The sequence below is a fragment of the Castor canadensis genome, chromosome 12, assembly GCF_047511655.1.
Source record: "Castor canadensis chromosome 12, mCasCan1.hap1v2, whole genome shotgun sequence".
NCBI classification, from domain to species: domain Eukaryota; kingdom Metazoa; phylum Chordata; class Mammalia; order Rodentia; family Castoridae; genus Castor; species Castor canadensis.
Genome location: NC_133397.1, coordinates 112,864,355 through 112,887,016, shown reverse-complemented (window position 1 = coordinate 112,887,016; position 22,662 = coordinate 112,864,355). Strand labels below are relative to the sequence as shown.

General features: G+C 39.4%; 1 pseudogene; it reads right to left on the bottom strand.

Moving 5' to 3' along the window:
- Nucleotides 1-1,093: 1,093 nt before the first annotated feature.
- LOC141414938 (heterogeneous nuclear ribonucleoproteins C1/C2 pseudogene) lies at nt 1,094-22,592 on the bottom strand (annotated as a pseudogene).
- Between the last annotated feature and the right edge of the window lie 70 nt (nt 22,593-22,662).

The following is a 22,662-nucleotide window of genomic DNA, read 5'->3' as shown; positions in this document are numbered from 1 at the left end:
ATTATTCACATAACCATCATCTTAGGTCTAGATTAAACATATCAGTGAAAAATGTGATCTTTGGCTTTTGGAGGTTGGCTTATTTCACTCAACATGATGAACTCTATCTCCATTCATTTTCCTGCAAATGACATAATTTCATTCTTCTTTAAGGGTGAATAATACTCTATTCTTTATCCATTCGTTGGTTGTTGGGCACCTAGACCAGGTGATTCCTGGCTATTGTGAATAGTGTGGCAATAAACATGCATATGCAGGGGTCTCTCTTGCATGTTGATTTACACACCTTCAGATAGATACCAAGAGTGCAATATCAGGATAATAAGGTAAGTCTATTTTTAGTTTTACTCTTCTACATGTACATAACCAGTTTTATCTGCAGCACTGCAGAAGAGACTGTCTTTTCTCCAATGTAAGTTTTTGGGTGTAAGCTAAGTGGGTGTATTTGGATCTTCTGTTCTTGTGGTCTTTGTGTCTACTTTTGTGGAAGTAGCATGCTGCTTTTGTTACTACAGCTCTGTAATATAATTTGAAGAGAGCACCATGATATCTCCAGTGTTCGTCCTGTTTTTTTTATTCCTGGTTTAATAAGGGCTTGTTTATTTTGAGAAAAAAGGTTCCAAACATGAAACTATTCACAAAAATAACCTGCAGCATCAACTTTAGAAAACAAATATTAAGACTATAACACTACTTATTTTTCTGAAGGATGCATTTGACATGCCAACTCTCATTCACAAAAATACATTGTTACATTTGTGTTGAATGGGCCCACACAGTCCTCATGTGGGATAAAACACACATACCTCCAACTCAAAGCAGCTCTCAGGTGCTATGACTACATGAGATTGCCTTTGCATTTAGGGAAGCAACTACTGAAGTCTTGAATGGAAAGAGCTGTATTTACTCCTTGCATAACAAAAGATTATTTTGGAGACAGTTGATAAAAATCATACATCTTTTTCATTGTTAAGTCATAAACAGGTATCAAAATTAAAAGCAAAAATTACAGGGAGAGACTTAACAAACTACTAGGAGCATCAAAAGAAGTGAAAATGGAACCAGTTGCAGAGCAATATGAATGAATGACATGGGAAGGGTAGGGAAAACAGTGAGCACATGCTGAAGATACTAGGGGAGAGGATCTGGTGAAATTTTGATCTTAGACAAGCGCCTAGGTAAAGAAAAAATGGGGTAAGATTTCTAAACCCCACAATGTGCTTAAGAGTCACCCTCACCATGGACACTATCTCTGTCATTCTCTCCTTCCTCAACCTCATTTTCATCATCCTTGATCAACTCCAGCTGGTCTTCACCCTGATCTTCATTATCACCATCATCCAGTAAGTTCCCCTCCTCAGCAGAGTCATCTGCACCCCCCTCAGATTCCATTTTTACATTAGTCTCATCTTTCTTCTGGGAGCTGCTGCTGGATCAGTTCCTTCTTAATGGCTTGAAGGTCGTCTCCTTTCAACTTTCCAGACTTGGAAGACAATCCCTGCTGAGCACTCTCAGAATTGAAGCCATTTTTGCCCCTTTGTGAGGTGTTTCCTGATACACGCTGGCATTTAGAGGGCACTACAGCCCAAGCAATAGGAGGTGGAGGTGGTACAGGTGCTGGGTAACATCCTTTCATAATAATCCTGTTGAAAGTCATCAACCAAGTCAAACGAGAAGCCATACATCTCCACTGCAGATTGTTTCACATCTGCTTTTCCTTGGTTCACTTTTGTCTCTGCAACCAGATTAATATCTAAAACCTGGCCAGCAATCATTCTGCCATCTTCTCCTGCTACAGCAGCCCAGGCATTTCTCTCATTAACATTCTGGATGAAGGCAAAGCCCTTATGAACAGAGCAACCCACAATTTTGCCATATTTCAAGAAGATTGCTTCTACATCAGATTTTTTGACTACAAGAGTGTTGAGATTCCCAGTGAATACATGGGAGTTCATGGAGCGAGGGTCTGTCTTGTTGGTGACATTGTTTGCCATCGTGTTTGATGATAGGTTTCTCGCAAAGCTGAAAAGTGTAGGTGAAGATCAAAAATATCTCACAGGAGCGGGGAAGGAGCAGAGATTCAATCCTGAATCTCCAACCCCCAGGCTCTATGCAGAGAAGCTTATTGTTGCTCAAAGTCAACAACACGGACACAACCATTCAGTGATCATCTCTCCACAAAAATCCAGTGTTGCTCCTTTTGTCAGAATTAACTTTGCTGTCTTTTATGTATGCATATGAACTTTAGAATTGACTTTTTATTTCTGTGAAGAATGACATCAGAATTTTGAAGGGTATGACATTAAGTGTGTAGAGTACTTTTGGCAACAAAGACATTTTCACAACATTAATTCTGTAAATACTAACATGGGAGGACTTTCTATTTTCTGGGATCTTCAATTTCTTTCAAGTCTTTATAGATTTCATTGCACAGGTCTTTCATCTCCTTGCTTAAATTTATTACTAGATATTTATTTTATTTTTTGAGGCTATGGTGAGTGGAATTGTTTTCATGATTTCTTTCTGAGTCTGGTCATTATTTGTACATGGAAAAGCCACTGATTTTTGCATTAATTTTATAATATGCTAGATCCAAAAGTGTTTATCAGATCTAGGAGGTTTTTTTGGGGGGGGTGTGATCTTTAGGATCTTTTAATAGATAATATTTGCTCATAGGGAGAATTTAACTACTTCCATCCTTATTTGAATCTTATTTTTTCTCGTATCTAATTTCTCTGACTAGTAATTCCACTAGTAGATTGAGTGAACACCATTTTCACATTCCTCACTTTAGATAAAATGATTTCAGTTTTTCCTCACTCAGTATGATGTTGGCTGTTGGTTTCCCTTAACCTTTATTCTCACGTCCCACAAAAGCTCATCCTAGAAACCTAACTGGGGGTGACTGAAGATGCAGAAAGGACAAAAGACAGAAGACCAAACATGCACAAAGCTAGGACCAGGTGGGCTGAGTGCTCAGATGGAGACACACAACAGCCCCCTCCACCTCCAGCGAGTTTATTATATACAGTGGCAAAACAAGGTGGAGCAGCAGTTCTCAGCAGAGGGGGCTGACATTGTAATTCTTGGGAACAGGAGGAACCTGCGACTTCTCTCTGAACATAAACATCTTAGGAAAACCAGCTGTACTGCATCTTGCCCACTTCTGCAACTGGAGCTGTGCCAAACTCAGCTTGCAGATTATTTGACACAGCTGTGCTTATGTACTCCGCTCTCTACATCTCCCCCTTTCTTATTTCTTGAATGTTCCCGATAAAGCCCATTCCCCTAATCCAAAGAGTTGTCTTTGCACTGTGCAACATCCAACAGAAAAAACAAGAAAACAGGTGAACAATGCCAGAAGGAGTACTTCAGCAACTTAAATGGATTGAAACCCTTGACTTTTGCAATATTAGCTGGAGAAACATCATCATCATAAGCCTTTTGCATGTCCAATATTTGTTGCCTTAGTAGCCATAAATCTACAGTATCGTTTGTTTCATTCTCATGTGCCCATAAGATGAGCTTTACCTATAAAGTTTTAGTCACTATTGAGGCACCAAATATGCTTGAGGAAAGGCCTCCCATGTGCACTGTATCATCGGTTAAGATAGATACAGGGTGGCTCTATCAAGTGATAGGATGCACCATAGGCAAGTTGGGCATGGAAGTCCAGTATGCATCGCCCTGGACAACACCCACCTGTATTGTAACCATGAGCAATGCAGCCAGCAATGTGGCTGTGGGATTCCCAGCCATACCCAGGCTACCAGTTACCATCACCACCATGTCCATCAGTTTCTTAATTTGACCCCAGGTGGGTGGCTCACTGTCCCACGTCTGTCTCACCAGCAGCCATTTCCTTAGCCACCCTCTGTTTGGTGGAGGAGTCAGCCTCAGTGGCTCCCTGTCCTGGGGTGAGTCTTCCAGTCTCAGCCTCCTCATGTTTGGAACCAGGGGATCCATGAGGCTTGACAAACCATGATGGTATCCACACTGGGTGCTCTGCACCTTCAGGAAAAACAGAAGCATGCCCTCAACCCCACATCAGGACAGGACTAGGACTGTGCCATTTGCCAGTCAACACATTTTTCAAAGAACCCGAGGCCTGACAGTCGGCTCTTGAGGCTGCCAATGCCTTTCAGCCAGTGTTAAACTCTGTTCTGGGCAGTTAAAAAAATTAAGTGTATATAATGCAATTGGCTATCTGGGGGAAGTACTCATCTCCCTTTTTTAATTTTTTAAATTGCATTTTGACAGTGGCATGTGTGTGTTTCACTATGGCTTGCCCTTGAGGATTATAAGGAATACTGGTAGTGTGATGTATCCGATAGGCCTCACAGAAATGCTGCAAAGCAGTTGAATTATATGCAGAGCCATTGTTGGTCTTGAGCTGTTGGGGTTTACCCATGGCAGCAAAGGCAGCCAAACAATGAGTGATGACATGCTTAGTGGCCTCACCTGCATGTGTGGAGGCATAGATATAACCTGAATAAGTGCCCACTGAGACATGAACATAGCACTGCTGGCCAAAGAAGGGAATGTGAGTGACATCCATCTGCCACAAGATTCCAGGCCAAAGGCCCTGGGGGTTAACGTCCTCAGGTGCTTGTGGCAAACATGACACACTGTTGACATGATTTAATGATTTGTCGAGCCTGCTCCCTTGTAAGATGAAATTACCTATGTAAGGCTGAAGCATTTTGATGGTACACAGCATGACTTAGTCGGGCACCTTCTATGAATATGGCAATTTGTGTGGGCAAACCCAGAGACTAATTTATCTGCCTGGGCATTACTGTCAGTGAGTGGGATGAGGAGATTAGAATGTGAGCACAAATGGCTCACAAAACAAGGATAGAGGCAGGTTATCACCAGACTATGCAACTGAAAGAAAAGACTGAATATCTCTTCACTACTAGTATGGCTGACATAAGGAGTTTCAATGTGGCATAAATCACCTACCATATAGTGACTGTCATGGTATAGATTGATAGGTTGTTGTGGAAAGTCCCTGAGGACCATGACAATAGCATACAGCTCCATCCTTTGAGCTGGAGGCAAAAACAGTATGTTCAACCTTACGGCAATCTTTGGAATAATAGGCAGCAGTACCATGCCCCTAAGCATCAGTGAAAATTCTGACAGCCTCCAATAGAGAGGAGGATAGAATAATTTTTGGAAAGACAAACACATGAAAGGAGGCAAACTGTAAATTTTTGAATGCAGGAGATGATCCCTGACCTGTCCTGGAAAATTAGCCAGTGCAGACTGCCATAAGTCTTAAAATTGCCATAGCCAATGCGCTGATCTTTTGAAAATGGGACAATAATATTACTGGGCTCATGCCCCAGCAATTCACAACAATGAGTGTGTCCCTTAGCCATCAGCCTAGCTACCAGCTCATGATATGGTGTGAGAAACTTAGCAGGAGAGTGACCTAAGTGTAACCATTCCAACACCCCCTGCAACAGCCACAGTGCTCCTCTTGGCATTGATGGGGAGCATAAAATCAATAATTGAACAGGCTGCTGTGGATCCTAGTGCTGAAACTGAGCTGTAGTAATTGCTCTCACTACCTTAACCAATGCCTGCCGGGTGTCCTCCACAAGTTCTCAAAGCAAGGAAGGATTAGGGTCACCCTTGAACAGTTGAAAAAGAGGAGATAAGGTGTCAGTTGTAAGTTTTATAGAGGGTCTGAACCAATTGATATCTCCCAGCAGTTTTTGTAAATCATTTAAAGTTTTAAAATTATCCTTCCTGATCTCTACTTTTTGAGGACAGATCAAGCATTGTCAATAACTTGCCCTAAATATTGAAAATGAAGCGCTTTTTGTAACTTTCCGGGGCAATGCACAATCCCCAGGCCCTTTGTAAGATCTGCCAAGATTAGTAGAAGTGTAGACTCACTGGGATGACTTATCAAAATATCATCCATGTAATGAAGGACATAAGCTTCTGGATACTTATGGTGTATAGGTTCTATTTCTGCAGCAACAAATTCCTCACTCATAGTGGGACTGTTAGCCATGCCTTGGGGCAGCACTGTCCAATGAAATTGGCACCCAGGGCCTTGATGATTTGGTGATGATAAAATGAAAGCAAAATTTTCTGTCTTTTGGATGGAGAAGAATGGCAAAAAAAAAAAGCATCTTTAAGATCAAGAATGCAGGATGTGAGGGCAATCTGGCTGCGACATCTGTCACCCTATTGATAGCCAGGGTTGATTCAGCTGATATGGCTGGCTAGACAGGTGTCCTCTTCCTCCCTTACCACTCCATGTGCATCCCTCCTGAAGCTGTGCACTTGGTTGAAGAGGATGACCACCCCCAATAGAGGAGTACCCTTCTTTGATCAAGGGTATATAAGTAGCTGTGCTCCCCTGCTAGAGCCTCCAAACAAGCTCTCAAGATCAAGAATGGAAAGACAATAGTCTAATGGAATATCTGTGGGTGAGGGAAGGTTAGGCTGGAGCACTCCCACTGGCTGCATTACTCTATTGACAGCTCTTAAATCCTGTAAAATCCTCCATCTTCCTGACTTTTTTTTAATCACAAAAATTGGAGTATTCCAAGGGATATGGGTAGGGCCAATATGCCCTACCTTTAATGTTTCCTCCAACAGAGCTGTGGCTGCAGCCAATTTCTCCCCTGTCAAAGGCCACTGGTCCACCCAGACTGGATCTGTTAAGAGCCAAGTGATCTGGGCTGCATGTTTGAAAGAGGAGTGTTTAACTTGTTGGACTAGGGCTTCTACTGAAAATTCAGCCTGACAACCTAGCCCTGTCCTTCCTAGATTCCCTAAAGGTGGTACAAGATGTAACCTGCCTTGTTGGTATTTTCCCAGTCCCCTAAGGGGATTATAGCCTTGTTGAAACATTTGGTGAGAGACTTCAGGGTGTAGCTCCCATACCCTCTAATACATCTCTTCCCCACAGATTGACCAGAAGATTGTCCAAGACATAAGGAGCAAAAAGCCCTGAGTGTCCCTCTTCATCCCTCCAATGAATCTGCTAAGCACTCTGGAGGGGGCAATGAATAGCACCTACCCCCTGCAGATAAGCAGCAGAGGGTTGGCAAGGCCAACTTTTTGGCCAATGTCTAGCAGCAACTACAGAGACATTAGCACCAGTATCCAAAAGTCCCCCAAAACATTTTTCATTTAAGAACAGTCATTTCCAGCCTATCTTTTGTTACTTGTATCCAGCAAGCATAATTAGAGGAACCAAATCCTCCATCTCTCCATGGGGTGTGAGTTAACACCTTGCCTTTCTTCACATTTGGAAAAATAACCAGCTGAGTTATTTTTATCTCTGGGGTTACTGCTACAAAGGCAACTAGTACCTGGGTCATTATCTTAATTTCCCCCATATAGTCTTCATTAATCACACTTGGATAAACTTGTAATCCTCTTATGGTTGCACTACTTTTCCCTAATATTAAACCCACTTCGCCCTGGGGCAGAGGGCCATAGACCCCCATGGGGATAATTTGCACTTCCAAATCAGGTGTTAACACATATCAGGAAGTGGGACTGAACTGAGGTCCAATCCTGCGCTTCCTGGGGTGGTGCAAACAAGGTTTTCAATGCTGAGTATTGGTGGGGAGCCTGCATAGTAATTGCCCCCACTGTTTGATGGGTCCAGGGCTGGCCCCATTGGAAGCTTCCCTGTCCTATAAGAGGTTGCTCATCTATATCTGTTTTTGGAGTGACATTCATTTGTCCAATGTTTTCCCCTCCAACACCAGGGACATATCGCAGGGGGTTGAGCCCTGGGCCCATTGGCACAAGTTGGTGGCCTGGTGACAGGCCCTGAGATAGCTAGCTGTAGTTGGGGCTTATTCTGACACTCCCTAGCAAAGTGTCCCTCTTCCACAGGAAAAGCACGCTCCTTTTTTTTCTTCCCCCAGGGCAGAACACTTCCTTTAAGGCAGAAACTAAAGCTATACCCTAGATGTGACTTGGCCCAACATCAGCACAAATTCTAATCATTTCCTGCAGAGTAGCTCTTTTTCTATATGGCTGAAGGACTGTCTTACAAGACTTGTTAACATTTTCAAATGTCAGCTGCTTTACCAGTATGTTTCCGGATTTGGCATCCACCACTATCCTGCCTACGTTTTGCAGCAGGCATGCCACAAACTCCTGATATGGCTCATCAGGACCTTGAAGAATGCTAGTTAATGCCAAAGTCTTTTCTCCTTTTGTCGGTGGTTCTCACCATGCCCTTGTGCCTGCAATGGCAATCTGCTGATAAGCTTGACAGGGATACTGTAATAGATTATTTACACCTTCAAAAGGTCCTCTTCCCATGAGCACATCTGCAGTGATATGCAGTCCATGGGCCAAATTACGGTTTGCCTGCTTCTGACATAACTCTATAAAACCTGTCTTCCACAGCAAATAATCACCCGGAGAGAGGCATGCTTTAGCCAGCCCTGTCCAGTCATCTGGAAGCATAGCAGTATCTCCTACTACAGTCTGTAATAGCCCCAGCATAAATGGCACTGTACAGTAATACATTGTACAGGTTTGTTTTACCTCCTTTAAAATTTTAAATGGAATCTTTTCATGAAATTTCTGTTTCCTGCCAGGGTTGTTAGGGTCTAGTTTCTCAAGCACAGGGTAAAATTTAAAACCAGTTGTATCCTCTCCTTGGCTACCAGCTGCCTACAAGGCAGGCTGCAGGGGACTCTTAGCAAGAGTAGGAAGTATCTTGGCCCATGGAGGTAACCCCAAATGCATAGTTCCCAGTGCTTGATGGGCCAGAGCGTCCTCCTGACCCTCCTCATCTCACACTAAATCAGAATCCGAATCATCTTTGGACTGAATTTTAATTCTGTGTGAAAACTTATCCTCATAAGGTGGGGTTGAGGGTTCAGCAGCTCCACCACCTGCAGCATTTTGTTCTCTCAAGGGATACTGTTTCTTACACTCCTGGATGCCTAACTGAAGGGGTGAGTCCAACATCCTGGCTTGAATACCAAGGAGGAAAATCTTTCTTTGTGTGAGGGAGTAGGCCCCACACAACTTTTAATCATGGACCACAAACCAAAGTAAAAATGGGCATGCATTCCATCCCCTCAGCCATATATCATGCCCTCAGCCTGTCTCCTACCTTGTTCCATGTTTCTAAATTTACAGTGCCCTTCTCAGGGAACCATGGGCAAGTATCCTGTACAAAATCTAAAAACTGCATAAACTGTGACCTGATTCTGCTTCTGCTAATCTTTAGCATAGATTTTAAAGCCTATATATAGAGCTCTCAGTCCTTAGACTCACCATGTCCATGTTTTTACACCTGGCTATATTCAATTCACTCCCCCCCTCACCTTACCTCTTTTCTATTACATCTTATGTGTGTACTTCTCGGAGAGTGTCTCCTAATCTCAGGCTTCAAGTTCCCCATAGTTAGCTCCCTGTCCAGGCATCACCTCTCACTTGGTTCCCACACGAGCTCATCCTAGAAATCTAACTGGGGGTGACCAGAAATGCAGAAAGAACAAAAGACAGAAGACCAAACATGCACAAAGCTGGGATCAGGTGGGCTGGGCGCTCAGATGGAGACACACAACAGCCCCCTCCACCTCCAGTGAGTTTATTATATACAGTGGCAAAACAAGGTGGAGCAGCAGTTCTCAGGGGAGGGGGCTGACAATGTAATTCTCAGGAACAGGAGGATCCTGTAACCACTTCTCTCTGCACATGAACATCTTAGGAAAAACAGCTGTGCTGCATCTTGCCCACTTCTGTGGGTGGGGCTGTGCCAAACTCAGCCTGCAGTTTATTGGGCATAATTGCACTTGCTCCCTTCTGTTGATGGAGCTGTGTCAAACTCAGCCTGCAGTTTGACACAGCTGTGCTTATGTACTCTGCTCTTCACACTTTATTATGTTGAGGTAAATTCCTTCTATTCCTAGTTTCTTCAGAACATTTATCATGAAAAAATGCTAAATTTTGTCAAAGGCTTTTTCTGCATCTCTTGAGATGATTGTGGAATTTTTCTCCTTGAGTTTGTTTATGTGTTGTACTACATTTATCAATTGCTACATGTTGAACAAAACTTGCATACCTGGAATGAAAACATCATTATAATGGTTTATGATCTTTTAAATGTGCTTTTAAATTCAGCTTGAAAGCATTTTATGAAAATTTTTACATTTATGTTCTTAAAGAGAAACTAGTTTATATTTTTCTTTTTTTCTGTGTCTTCTTATATAATTTGGGTATCTGGAAAATAACAGGCTTCATAGAATGAGCTTGGTAGCATTCCTTCCCTTTCTATTTTAGTTTGAGGAGCATTGTTGTTGATTCTCTTTTAAAGGTCTGGTAGATAGGTGTAAACTTAACAAAGGCTGTGAATGACCTCTACAAGGAAAACTATAAACTTCTGAAGAAAGAGATTGAGGAAGACTATAGAAAGTGGAGAGATCTCCCATGGTCATGGATTGGTAGAGTCAACATAGTAAAAATGTCTATACTCCCAAAAGCAATCTACATGTTTAATGCAGTTCCCATCAAAATCCCAATGACATTCATCAAAAAGATTGAAAAATCTACCATTAAATTTATATGGAAACACAAGAGGCCACAAATAGCCAAGGCGATATTCAGTAAAAAGAACAATGCTGGAGGTATCACGATACCTGACTTCAAACTATATTACAAAGCAATAACAATAAAAGCAGCATGGTACTGGCACAAAAACAGACATGAAGACCAGTGGAACAGCATAGAGGACCCAGATATGAAGCCACACAACTATAACCAACTTATCTTTGATAAAGGTGCTAAAAATATACAATGGAGAAAAGATAGCCTCCAACAAAAACTGCTGGGAAAACTGGTTAGCAGTCTGCAAAAAACTGAAACTAGATCCATATTTATCACCCTATACCAATATTAACTCAAAATGAATCAAGGATCTTAATATCAGACCCCAACCTCTAAAGTTGGTACAGGAAAGAGTAGGAAATACTTTGGAACTAATAGGTATGGGCAAAGAGTTTCTCAGTGGAACCCCAGCAGCGCAGCAACTAAGAGATAGCATAGATAAATGGGACTTCATAAAATAAAAAGCTTCTGCTAAACAAAAGAAATGGTCTCTAAACTGAAGAGACTACCCACAGAGTGGTAGAAAATACTTGCCAGCTACACATCAGACAAAGGACTGATAACCAGAATATATAGGGAACTTAAAAAACTAAATTCTCCCAAAACTAATGAACCAATAAAGAAATGGGCAAATGAACTAAACAGAATTTTCTCAAAAGAAGAAATTCAAATGGCCAAAAAACACATGAAAAAATGCTCACCATCTCTAGCAATAAAGGAAATGCAAATTAAAACCACACTAAGATTCCACCTCACCCCTGTTAGAATAGCCATCATTAGCAACACCACTAACAAGAGGTGTTAGAGAGGATTCAGGGGAAAAGGAACCCTTTTACACTGCTGGTGGGAATGTAAACTAGTACAACCACTCTGGAAAAAATATTTGGAGACTTCTTAAAAATCTAAACATAGATCTGCCATGAGCCAGCAATACCACTCTTGGGGATATACCCAAAAGAATGTGACACAGGGTGCTCCAGAGGCACTTGCACACCCATGTTTATTGCAGCAGTATTCACAATAGCCAAATTATGGAAACAGCCAAGATGCCCCACTACTGACGAATGGATTAAGAAAATGTGGTATTTATATACAATGGAATTTTGTGCAGCCATGAAGAAGAATGAAATGTTATCATTCACAGGTAAATGGATGGAACTGGAGAACATAATGCTGAGTGAGGTTAGCCTGGCCCCAAAGACCAAAAATCATATGTTCTCCCTCATATGCGGACATTAGATCAAGGGCAAACAAGACAAGGGATTGGACTTCGGTCACGATAAAAGTGAGAGCACACTTGGGAGGTATGAGGATAGGTAACACACCCAAAAAACTAGATAGCATTTATTGCCCTCAATGCAGAGAAACTATGCAGAAATATTAAAGCAACAGAGGCCAATAGGAGAAGGGAACCAGGAACTAGAGAAAAGGTTAGTTCAAGAAGAATTAATTTAGAAGGTAACACACATGCACAGGAAAGCAATGCCAGTCAACTCCCTGTATAGCTATCCTTATCTCAACTAGCAAAAAGCCTCGTTCCTTCCTATTATTGCTTACACTCTCTCTTCAACAAAATTAGAGATAAGGGCAAAATAGTTTCTGCCTGGTAGTGAGGGGGTAGGGGGGAGAGAGAGGGGGCGGGAGGTAAGGGAGGGGGCTGGAGGAAGGGGGGAGAAATGACCCAAACATTGTATGCACATGTAAATAAAAGAAAAAAAAAGAAAGGTCTGGTAGAATTCAGGTCCTGAGCTCTTCTCTGTAGGTTACTTGCTATTACTACTTCAACCTCATTTTGTTATAGATCTGTTTAGATGGCATATATACTTTTAGTTCAATTTTGGTTAAGTCAAACACAGCTAGAAACTCATTACAGATTTTCAGTTTATTAGAATATAAGTTTTCAAAGTATTCCCTAATAATCCTCTGGATTCCATTAGTATTTGTTGTGATATCCACTTTTTCATCTATCAATTTATTAATTTTTGCCTTTTCCCTCTGTGATTGGTCAGTTTGGCTAACAGTTTACCAATCTTATTTATTTTCTCAAATAACGTTTTTGTTTCATTGACTTTTTGATACTTTTTTCACCACCATTTCATTAATTTTTGCTCTCATCTTTATTTCTTTTGTCCTACTGATTTTGGATTTGGCTTGTCCTTGTTTTTCTATGAGCTAGAGGCACATCAATACAGTATTATTTTTTAATTTCTTTTGTTTTGATGTGGGTGATAACAGCTATAAACTTTCCTCTTAGCACTGCCTTTTCTGTATCCCAGAGGTTCTCGCAAGTTATGTTTTCATTTTCATTAGATTTTAGGAATTTTTTATTTTCTCCTTATTTCTTTGAAGACTCATTGTTCAGCAGCGTGTTGTTCATTCTCCATGTGTTTGAATACTTTCTGTAATTTCTGTAGTTGTTGACTCCAAGTTTTGTTCCACTGTTGTCTGATAGAATACAAGGGCTATTTCAATTGTCTTGAATTTGTTAAGACTTGGCTTATGTCCTAAAATATTATCTATTTTGGAGAACGTTCCATGGGCTGCTGAGAAGAATGTGCATTGTGAAACTGCTCGTTGAAATATCCTGTAGATGTTTCTTAAGTCCATTTGGCTTATGGTGCTGTTTAATTCTGAAGTTTCTTTTATTATTGGTTAGGATCACCTCTCTATTGGTGAGAAAGGATATTGAAGTCTCCCACTTTTACTGAGTTGGGGTTTATCTGTGCTTCTAAGTTTGATGAAAATGCATTCACAATATATGTCAACAATTGTTATCTCCTCTTGATCCATTGTTCCCTTTATTAATATGAAGTGACCTTCTCTATCTATTCTGACTTATTTTGGTTTGAAGTCTGCTTAATCAGATATGAATATAGCTACCTTTCCCTGCTTTCAGGGTTCAGTTGCTTAGAAAAATATTTTTCCATCCTTTGACAGCTAGGCCAATGTTTGGCTTTGTCATTAAGATGTGCTGTTTGTAGGTGACAAATGGTCAGGTCTTATTTTATGATCCAATCCACCATTCTATGTCTTTTGATTGGAGAATTTAAATCATTAATAATCAGTGTTATTGTTGAAAGGCATGTAGTATTTCCTGCATTTTAAAAATTTTGTGATGTTTGTTTTTTTCCTAATCCTCATTTGGTAATCTGCTAATCTAATGGGATTTATTATTTGCTGTATTTTCCTGGTTGCCTTTATCTTCCTCTGTGTGTAGGATTCCTTTACGTAACTTTTTTAGTGCTTGGTTAGTGGCCATGAATCTCTTTTGCTTTTGCTTATCATGGAAGGTTTTTATTTCTCCTTCAGTTATGAAGGATAGCCTTTCTGGATATAGTGGGTTGATAATTATTTTACTTGGAAGCCTCAAATATATCATTCCATGCTCTCCTTGCTTTTAGAGTTTCTGTTGAAAATATGCTATTATTCTAATGGGTTTGCCTTTATGTGTTTTGTCACCTCTCTCCTACAGCCTTCAATGTTCCTTCTTTATTCTGTATATTTAGTGTTTTAACTACAGTATTTCTGGTGTTTCATGATTTTGCCTACCTAGTTCCCTGTATCTAGATGACTCTCTTTCTCAGCAGTGGGGAAGTTTTCTGCTACTATTTTGTTGAGTATATTTTCTATACCTTTAGCTTGTAACTCTTCTTCTTCTATACCTATGATGTAGGTTTGGTCTTTGATGGTGCCATAGAGGCCTTGTATGTTCCATTTGTATTTTCTTAGTAACTTTTCTTTGCCTTTGATCTAATTCCTCTACTTTATCTTCAGGCACTGACAGTCTATTTTCCACTTGTTCCATTTTGTTAGCAATGTTTTCACCTGAATTTTTTTATTCGGTTATTGAGCTTTTCATTTCCAGGATTTCAATTTGACTTTTTAAATTTTTATTTTTGATTAGCATACATTAATAATAAGAGGAGATTCATTTTGAGAATTCCATACATGCATACAGTGTACTCTGAACAAGTTCCCACCTTACATTAATTATATTTTCATTCCTTTCACCTCCTCCCCTTTTCAGTGGTTGGTGGGTTTCACTATGCTGTTTTCATATGGATACATAATGTGTACTTCAATCCTCTTCACCCTCAGTATTCTTTCCCCATCCTACCAATTTGATTTTTTTTCAGGATTTCTGTATCTTCCTCAAATTCTTCTTTCATATTTTGTATTTTCTTCCTTACTTCACTCAGCTGTGTATTTGAATTCTCTTGGCCTTCATTCAGCTATTTATTTTCATCCACTTTGAATTCATTCAAGTGCTTGCATATATCCTTTTTAATTTCAGTAATCATCCTTATACATTGTTTTTTTGAGTTCATTGTTTGAAATTTCACCTGCCTCAGTATGGTTCAAGACCTTTATTATAGAATTGTTGACTTTTGGAAGAAACGTGTTGCCTAGTTTTTTTCATATTATTTGTATTTCTACATTGGGATTTATGCATCTGAGGTCAAGTTGATACTTAGACATTTTAACCACCTGGAGTCTTTCAGGTGAACTAGTCTCAATGTTCAGGCAGTGCAATATGGTGACCAGGTTAAGGTGCTATTTCTCAGCACTGGGCTGGGGAGTATGGTTCAGTAGCCAAGCATTTGCCCCAGAGGTCAGGGACTGGGCTTGAGTCCCAGGACTGCTTGCATTGAGGTAGACTAGCTGGAGTTTCTTGTAAAAGCATCAGTTGTCTAGGCTGTTCTTCCTATAAAAGCTTCCTTTCTTTGTGCAGTGGGAGCTGCTGTTGGCTGCAGGTAGCTTTACACCCTGAGGGCTGGGCAAGTTTCCACTTATTCCACACACATCCACTTGTGTCCAAGTCCATAAGTAACTCCCCAAATGTATCAGTGAGGGAAGTAAACAGAGCACTAAGTTCAGTACTTGCTGGGCAAGAACTGAAGGATCTAGTCTCTGCCTGCTAGTTTTAATGCCTACAGACCTTGCCTAGCAGTTCACCTCCCTGTGGAGAGAAGGCTGTGGAAGTTTTGTGATTCAGAGGGTCTGGCCTTTGGGCCATCAATCTTGACTATAAGCAAACACATATTAGGATCCACCCAGAGGTGGATCTCAGCACTTTCTGGATCTGTCTGAAAATACACCTCCATGTGGGCCTGTGGAAGCTGTGGATATCACATGATTTGGAAGGCCTACGTGCTGGATTCTGACCCACCTAGCAGTCAGAGGCAGGAGGCAGGAAGAATATTAAGCCAGCAACAAAATCAGTGCTTTGTTCCCATTCAAGCCTCAGTGGTGAGACTTGATCCTGGCCAGGGAGGGAGAGACCTCTGACTTTGTGGCCACCAGAGTTTGTGCTGCTTGAAGTTCTCTGTGGCATCACACCAGATCCTCTCTCTCTCTTCAATTATATCTCACTGCCACCTCCCATCCAAACTCTGTGGCAGGATGCCTCAAGTCTCCCTGAGCTGAGTGCTATTTTCAGGACCCCAGATTATCTCAATGTCAAACAATAGAACCTTTCTCAAGATAGTGCCTTTCTATTGCCCTTTGAGGTAAGGGGAGGGACAGAATGTCTTTCTTCACTGGGGCTAAATTTCCACATTGAAGCAGTCAATCTCAGAAATTCCCACTGGCATTAACTTGCAGCTAGAATTGCCAATCTGTCACCAGGGCCATCTGCCCTATCTTGTGATGGTGCCTTCAGCTTTCCCTCCCACTTCTGTGAAGCCAGGGATGGGCTTGGAATTGTTTGCTGCTTTTCTCTGTTGCCTGGATTTCTCTATGTTTTTCTGCTTTCCTGATTCCCAATGCTCTTCCTCTCTTTTCCTCTTCAGAATGTAATCTCTACTGCTACCTGACTGTTTTCATTCGTGGAGTGAAAACAATGGAAACTTCTGATCTGTCATCTTACCCTGCTTCCTATTTTCAGTTTTTTAAGGAAGGTTGGTCTGATAAAATAGGTTTTTAGTCTTTTTTCGAAAAGGCTCCATACTGATTTTCATAGTGGCTGTACTAATTTATACTGTTGCCAACAGTGTGTAAGAGTCACTGCCTCCCCACCCACATCTTTTGTTTGTTGTCTTAATGATTGCCTTTTTGACTGGGGTGAGATGGAATCTCAGTAAAGTTTTGATTTGCATTTGCTTTATGGCTAAGGATGACAAACATTTCTTCACATAATTTTTTTGGCAATTTGTACTTCTGAGAACCATCTGTTGAATTTATTTGGCCATTTATTAGTTGGATTATTTATTCTCTTGATGTTTCATTATTTGAGCTCCTTATATATTCTGGACATTTATTCTTCATCCAACAAATAACTGGGAAACATCTTACCCATTCTGTAGGTTTTCTTTTGATTCTGATAGTTGTTTCCTTTGCTGTGCAGAGCATTTTAATTTGATGCAATTCCATTTTTCAATTCTGTTCTTATTTACTGATCAATTGTGCTTCTATTCAGAAAAGTGTTACTTATGCCTATTTACATCAAGGGGTTTTCCTATGATTTTCCTGATTTTCTCAAGCAGTTATAAAGTTCCTGGTCTATTTTGAATTAGTTTTTGTACAGGGTGATAAGGATCTAGTTTTCAGTCTTCTACATGTGAATATCAATTGTTCCCAACATTTGTTGAAGAGACTGTCTTCTACACCATAGGTTTTTGGTACCTTTGTCAAAAATAGATGGTTGTAGCTCTGTGACCTTATTTCTGAATCTTTTGTTTTATACTATTGATTTATTTTCACTTTTTGTACCAGTACTATACTTTTTTTGTCAATATTGCTCTGTAGTATAATTTGAAGTCAGCTATTAATATGCCTCTAGCATTGGTCTTTTTATTCAGGATTGCTTTGGGTATTTGGGGGGGTCTTTCATGCTTCCAAATGAATTTTAGTATTTACTTTTTATTTGTGTGAAGAATGTCACTAGATTTGGATGGGAGATTGCATTGAATATGTAGGTTTCTTTTGGCAGTATAGCAATTTTCACAACATTGATTCTGCCAATTAATAAATATGGGAGGTCTTTCTACTAGTGTCTTGTTCAATGTTTCATAGTTTTAATTTTAGAGGATTTACCCCAACTAACTAGTTAGGTTTATCCCAGGTACTTAATTTTTGAAGCTATTGTAGATGGGATTATTTTCCTGATTTCTTTCTCAGCCTGGTCATTATTGGTAAATAGAAAAGCCACTGTTTTATTTATGTGGATTTTATATACTGCTAATTTGCTGAAAGTGTTTATCAGATCTAAAAGTTTCGGGGGAGTCTTTAGGGACCTTTAAGTAGATGGTCATATCATCTGCAAATAGGGATAATTTGACATCTTCCTTTCCTATTTGTATCTGTCATATTCCTTTCTCTTACCTTTTGTTCCACCTAAGAATTCTAGCACTAGTGGAGAGAGTGGACATTTTTGTCTCATTTCTGACTACAGGAAATGGTTTGGTTTTCTCCATTTAGTATGATGTTCACTATAGGTTCAGTGTGAATCACTTTTATTATGTTGAGGTACGTTCCTTCTATTCTTAGTTTCTTCAAGGCTTTTATCATGAAGGGATGTTGAGTATTGTCGGGAGCTTTTCTGCATCTATTAAGATGATAGTGTGATTTTGTTAACACACTGTATTATTTTAAAAGATCTGCATATGTTGAACCACTTTTGCATCCCTGAAATGTGACTAATTTGATCATGGCTGATGATGTTTCAATGTGTTATTAAATTGGGTTGGCAAGTATAACACTGAGAATTTTTGCATCTACGTTCATCAGTGAAATTAGTCTGTTAATTTTCTTTTTTTGTTGTTGCTGTACCCTAATCTGGTCTGAGCATCTGAGTAATCCAGCTTCACAGAATGAGTTTGGAAACATTCCTTTCCTTCTTATTTTACGAAATAGAAGCATTGGTGTTAGTTCTTCTTTAATGGTCTGGCAGAATTCAGCAGAGAATCCATTGGGACTCAATGCTTCACTCTCATTGCTTAATATAGATTTATTTAGTTGATTTCTATTCTCTTGGCTCAAATGCATCTAGAAATGTATTCATTTCTTCTAGAATTTTCAGTCTATTTGAGTATAAGTTTTGACATATTCCCTAATGATTCACTGGATTTCATTGATGTTTGTTTTGACATCCCCTTTTTTGTGTGTCTAGCTAGCTCTATTAATGTGGGTCTTCTCCCTCCTTTGTTGGTTGTTTTGGCTACAGGTTTGTCAATCTTGTGTATCTTTTCATAGAGCCAATTTTTGTTCCATTGATTCTTTGTGTTGTTCTCTTTAATCTCAGTTTTTCTAATTTCTACTCAGATATTTATTATTTCTTTCCATCTATGGCTTTAGATTTGGTTTGTTTTTTCCTAAGAGCTTGAGATGTGATGAAGTTATTTATTTGAAACTTCTCTGATTTTTTAAATGTGTGCATTTATAAATTTTGTTGACAGTGCTTTTGCTGTGTCCTAAAGCTTCTGGGTTTTTTTTCCATTTTCCTTTGGTTCTAGAAATAGGTTTTAGTTCCTCCTTTATTTCTTCAATGACCCACTGGTTGCTTAAATGTTGCTCAGTCCCCATGTGTTTGAATATTTTCTGTAGGTTCTATTGGCATTGGTTTCTAGTTTTATTCCACTGTGGTATGATAGAATAGAAAGACTTACTTTTAAGTTTTTTGCATTTTTAAGACTTCCTTTGTATCTTAAAACATGATCTATTTTATTTATATTTTGCCATACTGGTGTTTGAACTCGGGGCCTCATGCTTGCTGGGCAGGTGCTCTTCCACTTGAGTCACTCTGCCAGCTCAAGATGATCTATTTTGGAAAAAAATCCAGACTGTTGAGGTGTCTTTTGTGGCTGTGGGGTAGAATATTCTGCAGATGTCTGTTAAGTCCATTTGATCTTATCAATTAATTCTGAAGTTTTCTGGTTGATTTTTTTTGAGGGGGATGTCTGGATGACCTGTATGTTGGTGAGATTAGGGTATTAAAATCACCCACTACTATTGCACTGGGGTCTGTCTGAGCTTTATGTCTAGTGTGTTTATGAAATTGGGTGTGCTGATATTTGGCCTAATTATGTTTACAAGCAGTTAAATTCTCATGATGGATTGTTCTCTTTATCAGTATGTAGTGTCCTTCTTTGTCTCTCCTGACTAATTTTGGTTTGAAGTGTGGTTTGTCAGATGAGTATGGCTTTCTTTCAAGCTTCATTTATTTAGAATATCTTTTTCCCCAGCCTTTCACTTAAGTTTGTGTTTGTCTTTTTCAGTGAGTTCGTCTCTTTGCATTTCTGTAGCTAATAAATGGTTGGGTATTGTTTTCACCAGTTTGTGCTTTTCTTTTTGGTGGCACTAGGGTTTGAATTCAGAGTCTCACACTTGCTAGGCAGACACTCATCATTTGAGCCACTCCACCAGCCCAGTTTGTATCCCTTGCTTGGAGAAGTGAGACAATATTCAGTTGTCACTGAAAGGTATGTAGTGATTCCTGCCATTTTTTTGTTGTTACTTTTGATGGTACTGGGGATTGAACTCAGGGCCTCATACTTTCTAGGAAGGCATTCTACCATTTGAGTCACTCCACCAATCCTTTTTTTGCATTGGGTATTTTTGAGATAGGATCTCACAAACTATTTGCCCAGACTGGTTTTCAAACCATGATCCTCCTGATCTTAGCTTCCTGAGTAGGCAGGATTACAGGCATGAGCCACTGACTCCATTTAGTTATTTTTGTAGTGTTTGATTCTTCTCTACTCATTTGTGTATCTAATCATTTATTTTGCCATATTTCCATGGTTACATTTATCTTCCTTTTCTGTGAATAGGATTCATTTAAGTATATTTTGTAGTGCTCATTTACTGGTCTTACATTGCTTTAGTTTTTGTTTACCATGTAAGGTTCTTATTTCTTCTTCAATTATGAGTGATGGCTTTCTTGGGTAATCTATGTTGGCAGTTATTTTCTTTTAGAGCTTGAAATACATCATTCCATATGCTCTTTGGTTTTAAAGTCTCTGTTAATCTGCTATTATTCTGATGGGCTTAGCTTTATTAGGTGATTTGGCATTCTACCTGTAGTTTTCAATTATCTTTCCTAATTCAGTAAACTTAATGTTTTAACTATTATATAAAGTAGCAAGGCTCTATTCTGATCTTGTCTGGCCTCCTGTACCTGGATAGTCATTTCTTTCTCAAAATTTGGGAAGGTTTTCCTATTACTTTATTGAATATATTTCCTATGCCTTTAACTTGAACTTCTTCTCATTCTTCTATGCTCAGGTTTGTAAGTTTGGTCTTTTCATGGAGTTCCAGAGTTCTTGCATGTTCTGCTCATAATTCTTCATTCTTTTTTCATCTTCATTGATTTTTCTACTACATCTGCCTTTGTCTACAAGCCCTGATATTCTGGCTTCCATTTGATCCAATCTACTGCAAAGGCTTTCAACTGAGTTTTTTGTTGACTTACAGAGCTTTTTACTTCCAGAATTTAAACTTGAGTTTTTTTTTTCAGGATTTCTATATCTTTATTAAATTTCTCTTTTTTGTCTTGCATTGTCTTGTTTCTGTTAGCTGTTTGCCAGAAACAACAACAACAACAAAAATGAAAACACTGGGCTGGAATGATTGAGGGAAGGTGCAGTCAGTCCTACTTCTGCAGGGTGGCTCTAGGCTCCATTCAAGCAAAGTTTTCTATTTCTTTTATAAATTTAAAGTTCAGTACGTTAAACTTCTTTTCTCTAGCAATCATCTGTCTAGTTTTTTACTGGTGCCCTCCCCTGGTTTACTAACTTATCCACCTTTCTTTAAAGCCACATAACTGAGGTTTTATTTCTAGTTTGTGGAAACACAGGGATGTATACTTGTCTACAATTTGCCACCTTTCCCTTTTTATAATCCCTTCTTTAAACCTATTAATATTTTCAGTCTATGCTATTTCTAATGGTAAAAGTTAACTATTGAGATTTAAGTACTATCAAAATGATATTTTTTGTCTTAAGACAATTTCTTTGGGGGCTGTACACAGTACCTCATGTTTGTAATCCTAGCCATTCAAGAGGCAGACATATCTAAAAGATCATAGTTTGAAGCCACCTTGGCAAAAGGTTAGCGAGACTCCATCTCAATCAATAAGCTGATTATGGTGGCGTGCCTGTGATCCCGGCTACATATGAAGCTATGGGAAGGAGGATCATGGTCTCTACCTGAAAAACAACTAAATCCCAAAAGGGCTGGGGACATGAATCAAATGGTAGAGTGTTTGCCTAGCAAGTCCAAGGCCCTAAATCCAAAACCCAGTACTACCCAAAACAATTTCTTTAATGTATAGTATATGCCTAATATTCTAGGAATTAACAATTCTTATAACTCCATGTTTTTCCCTGAGCCACTTTCCCCAGACATGATTTACAGCTGTTTTTTGCAGTATTGGGGTTTGAACTCAGGGCCTACACCTTAAACCACTCCACTGGCCCTTTTTTGTAAAGTTTTTTTGTTTTTTGTTCTTTTGAGATAGGATTTTGTGAACTATTTGCCTGGGTTGGCTTTGAATTGCAGTATTCCTGATCTCTGCCTTCTGAGTAGCAAGGATTACAGGTGTGAGCCACCAGTGCTCAGCATGATTTACAGTTTTATGAACATTGATTCTACCAATTTCCTTTTCACCATACTATGGATGCTTCATAATTTCAATTAGTTTCCTTGATACATAGCAATCAGGAGTGGGTGATACTTCTAGGAATGACTGCACTCTGATTTTCAAAGGCATGGTACTTTTTGTTATTCTATATCCAACTGTTTTTTCTAGTGATGCCAGCATTCAATCAATGTTTACTGAAATGTCTCCCTTGTTCACTGCTGCTTGGTATAGGTAAACAGTATTCTCCATTTTCTGTCTTATTAGTCCAGAATATTTCTTCAGAAGCATTATTTACTGATTCTTATATCTAGCAACCTATTTGTAATCAATGTCTCTGACTCTGTAATATAAGCATTTTCCTGAAATTGCTCCTTCTTACATTTTAAACTTTATCCTTATTAATCTTCTTCAAAGATTCTTTTCCCAGGTGAACATCTTCTTCCTTTTAATCTTATCATTCTTTATCT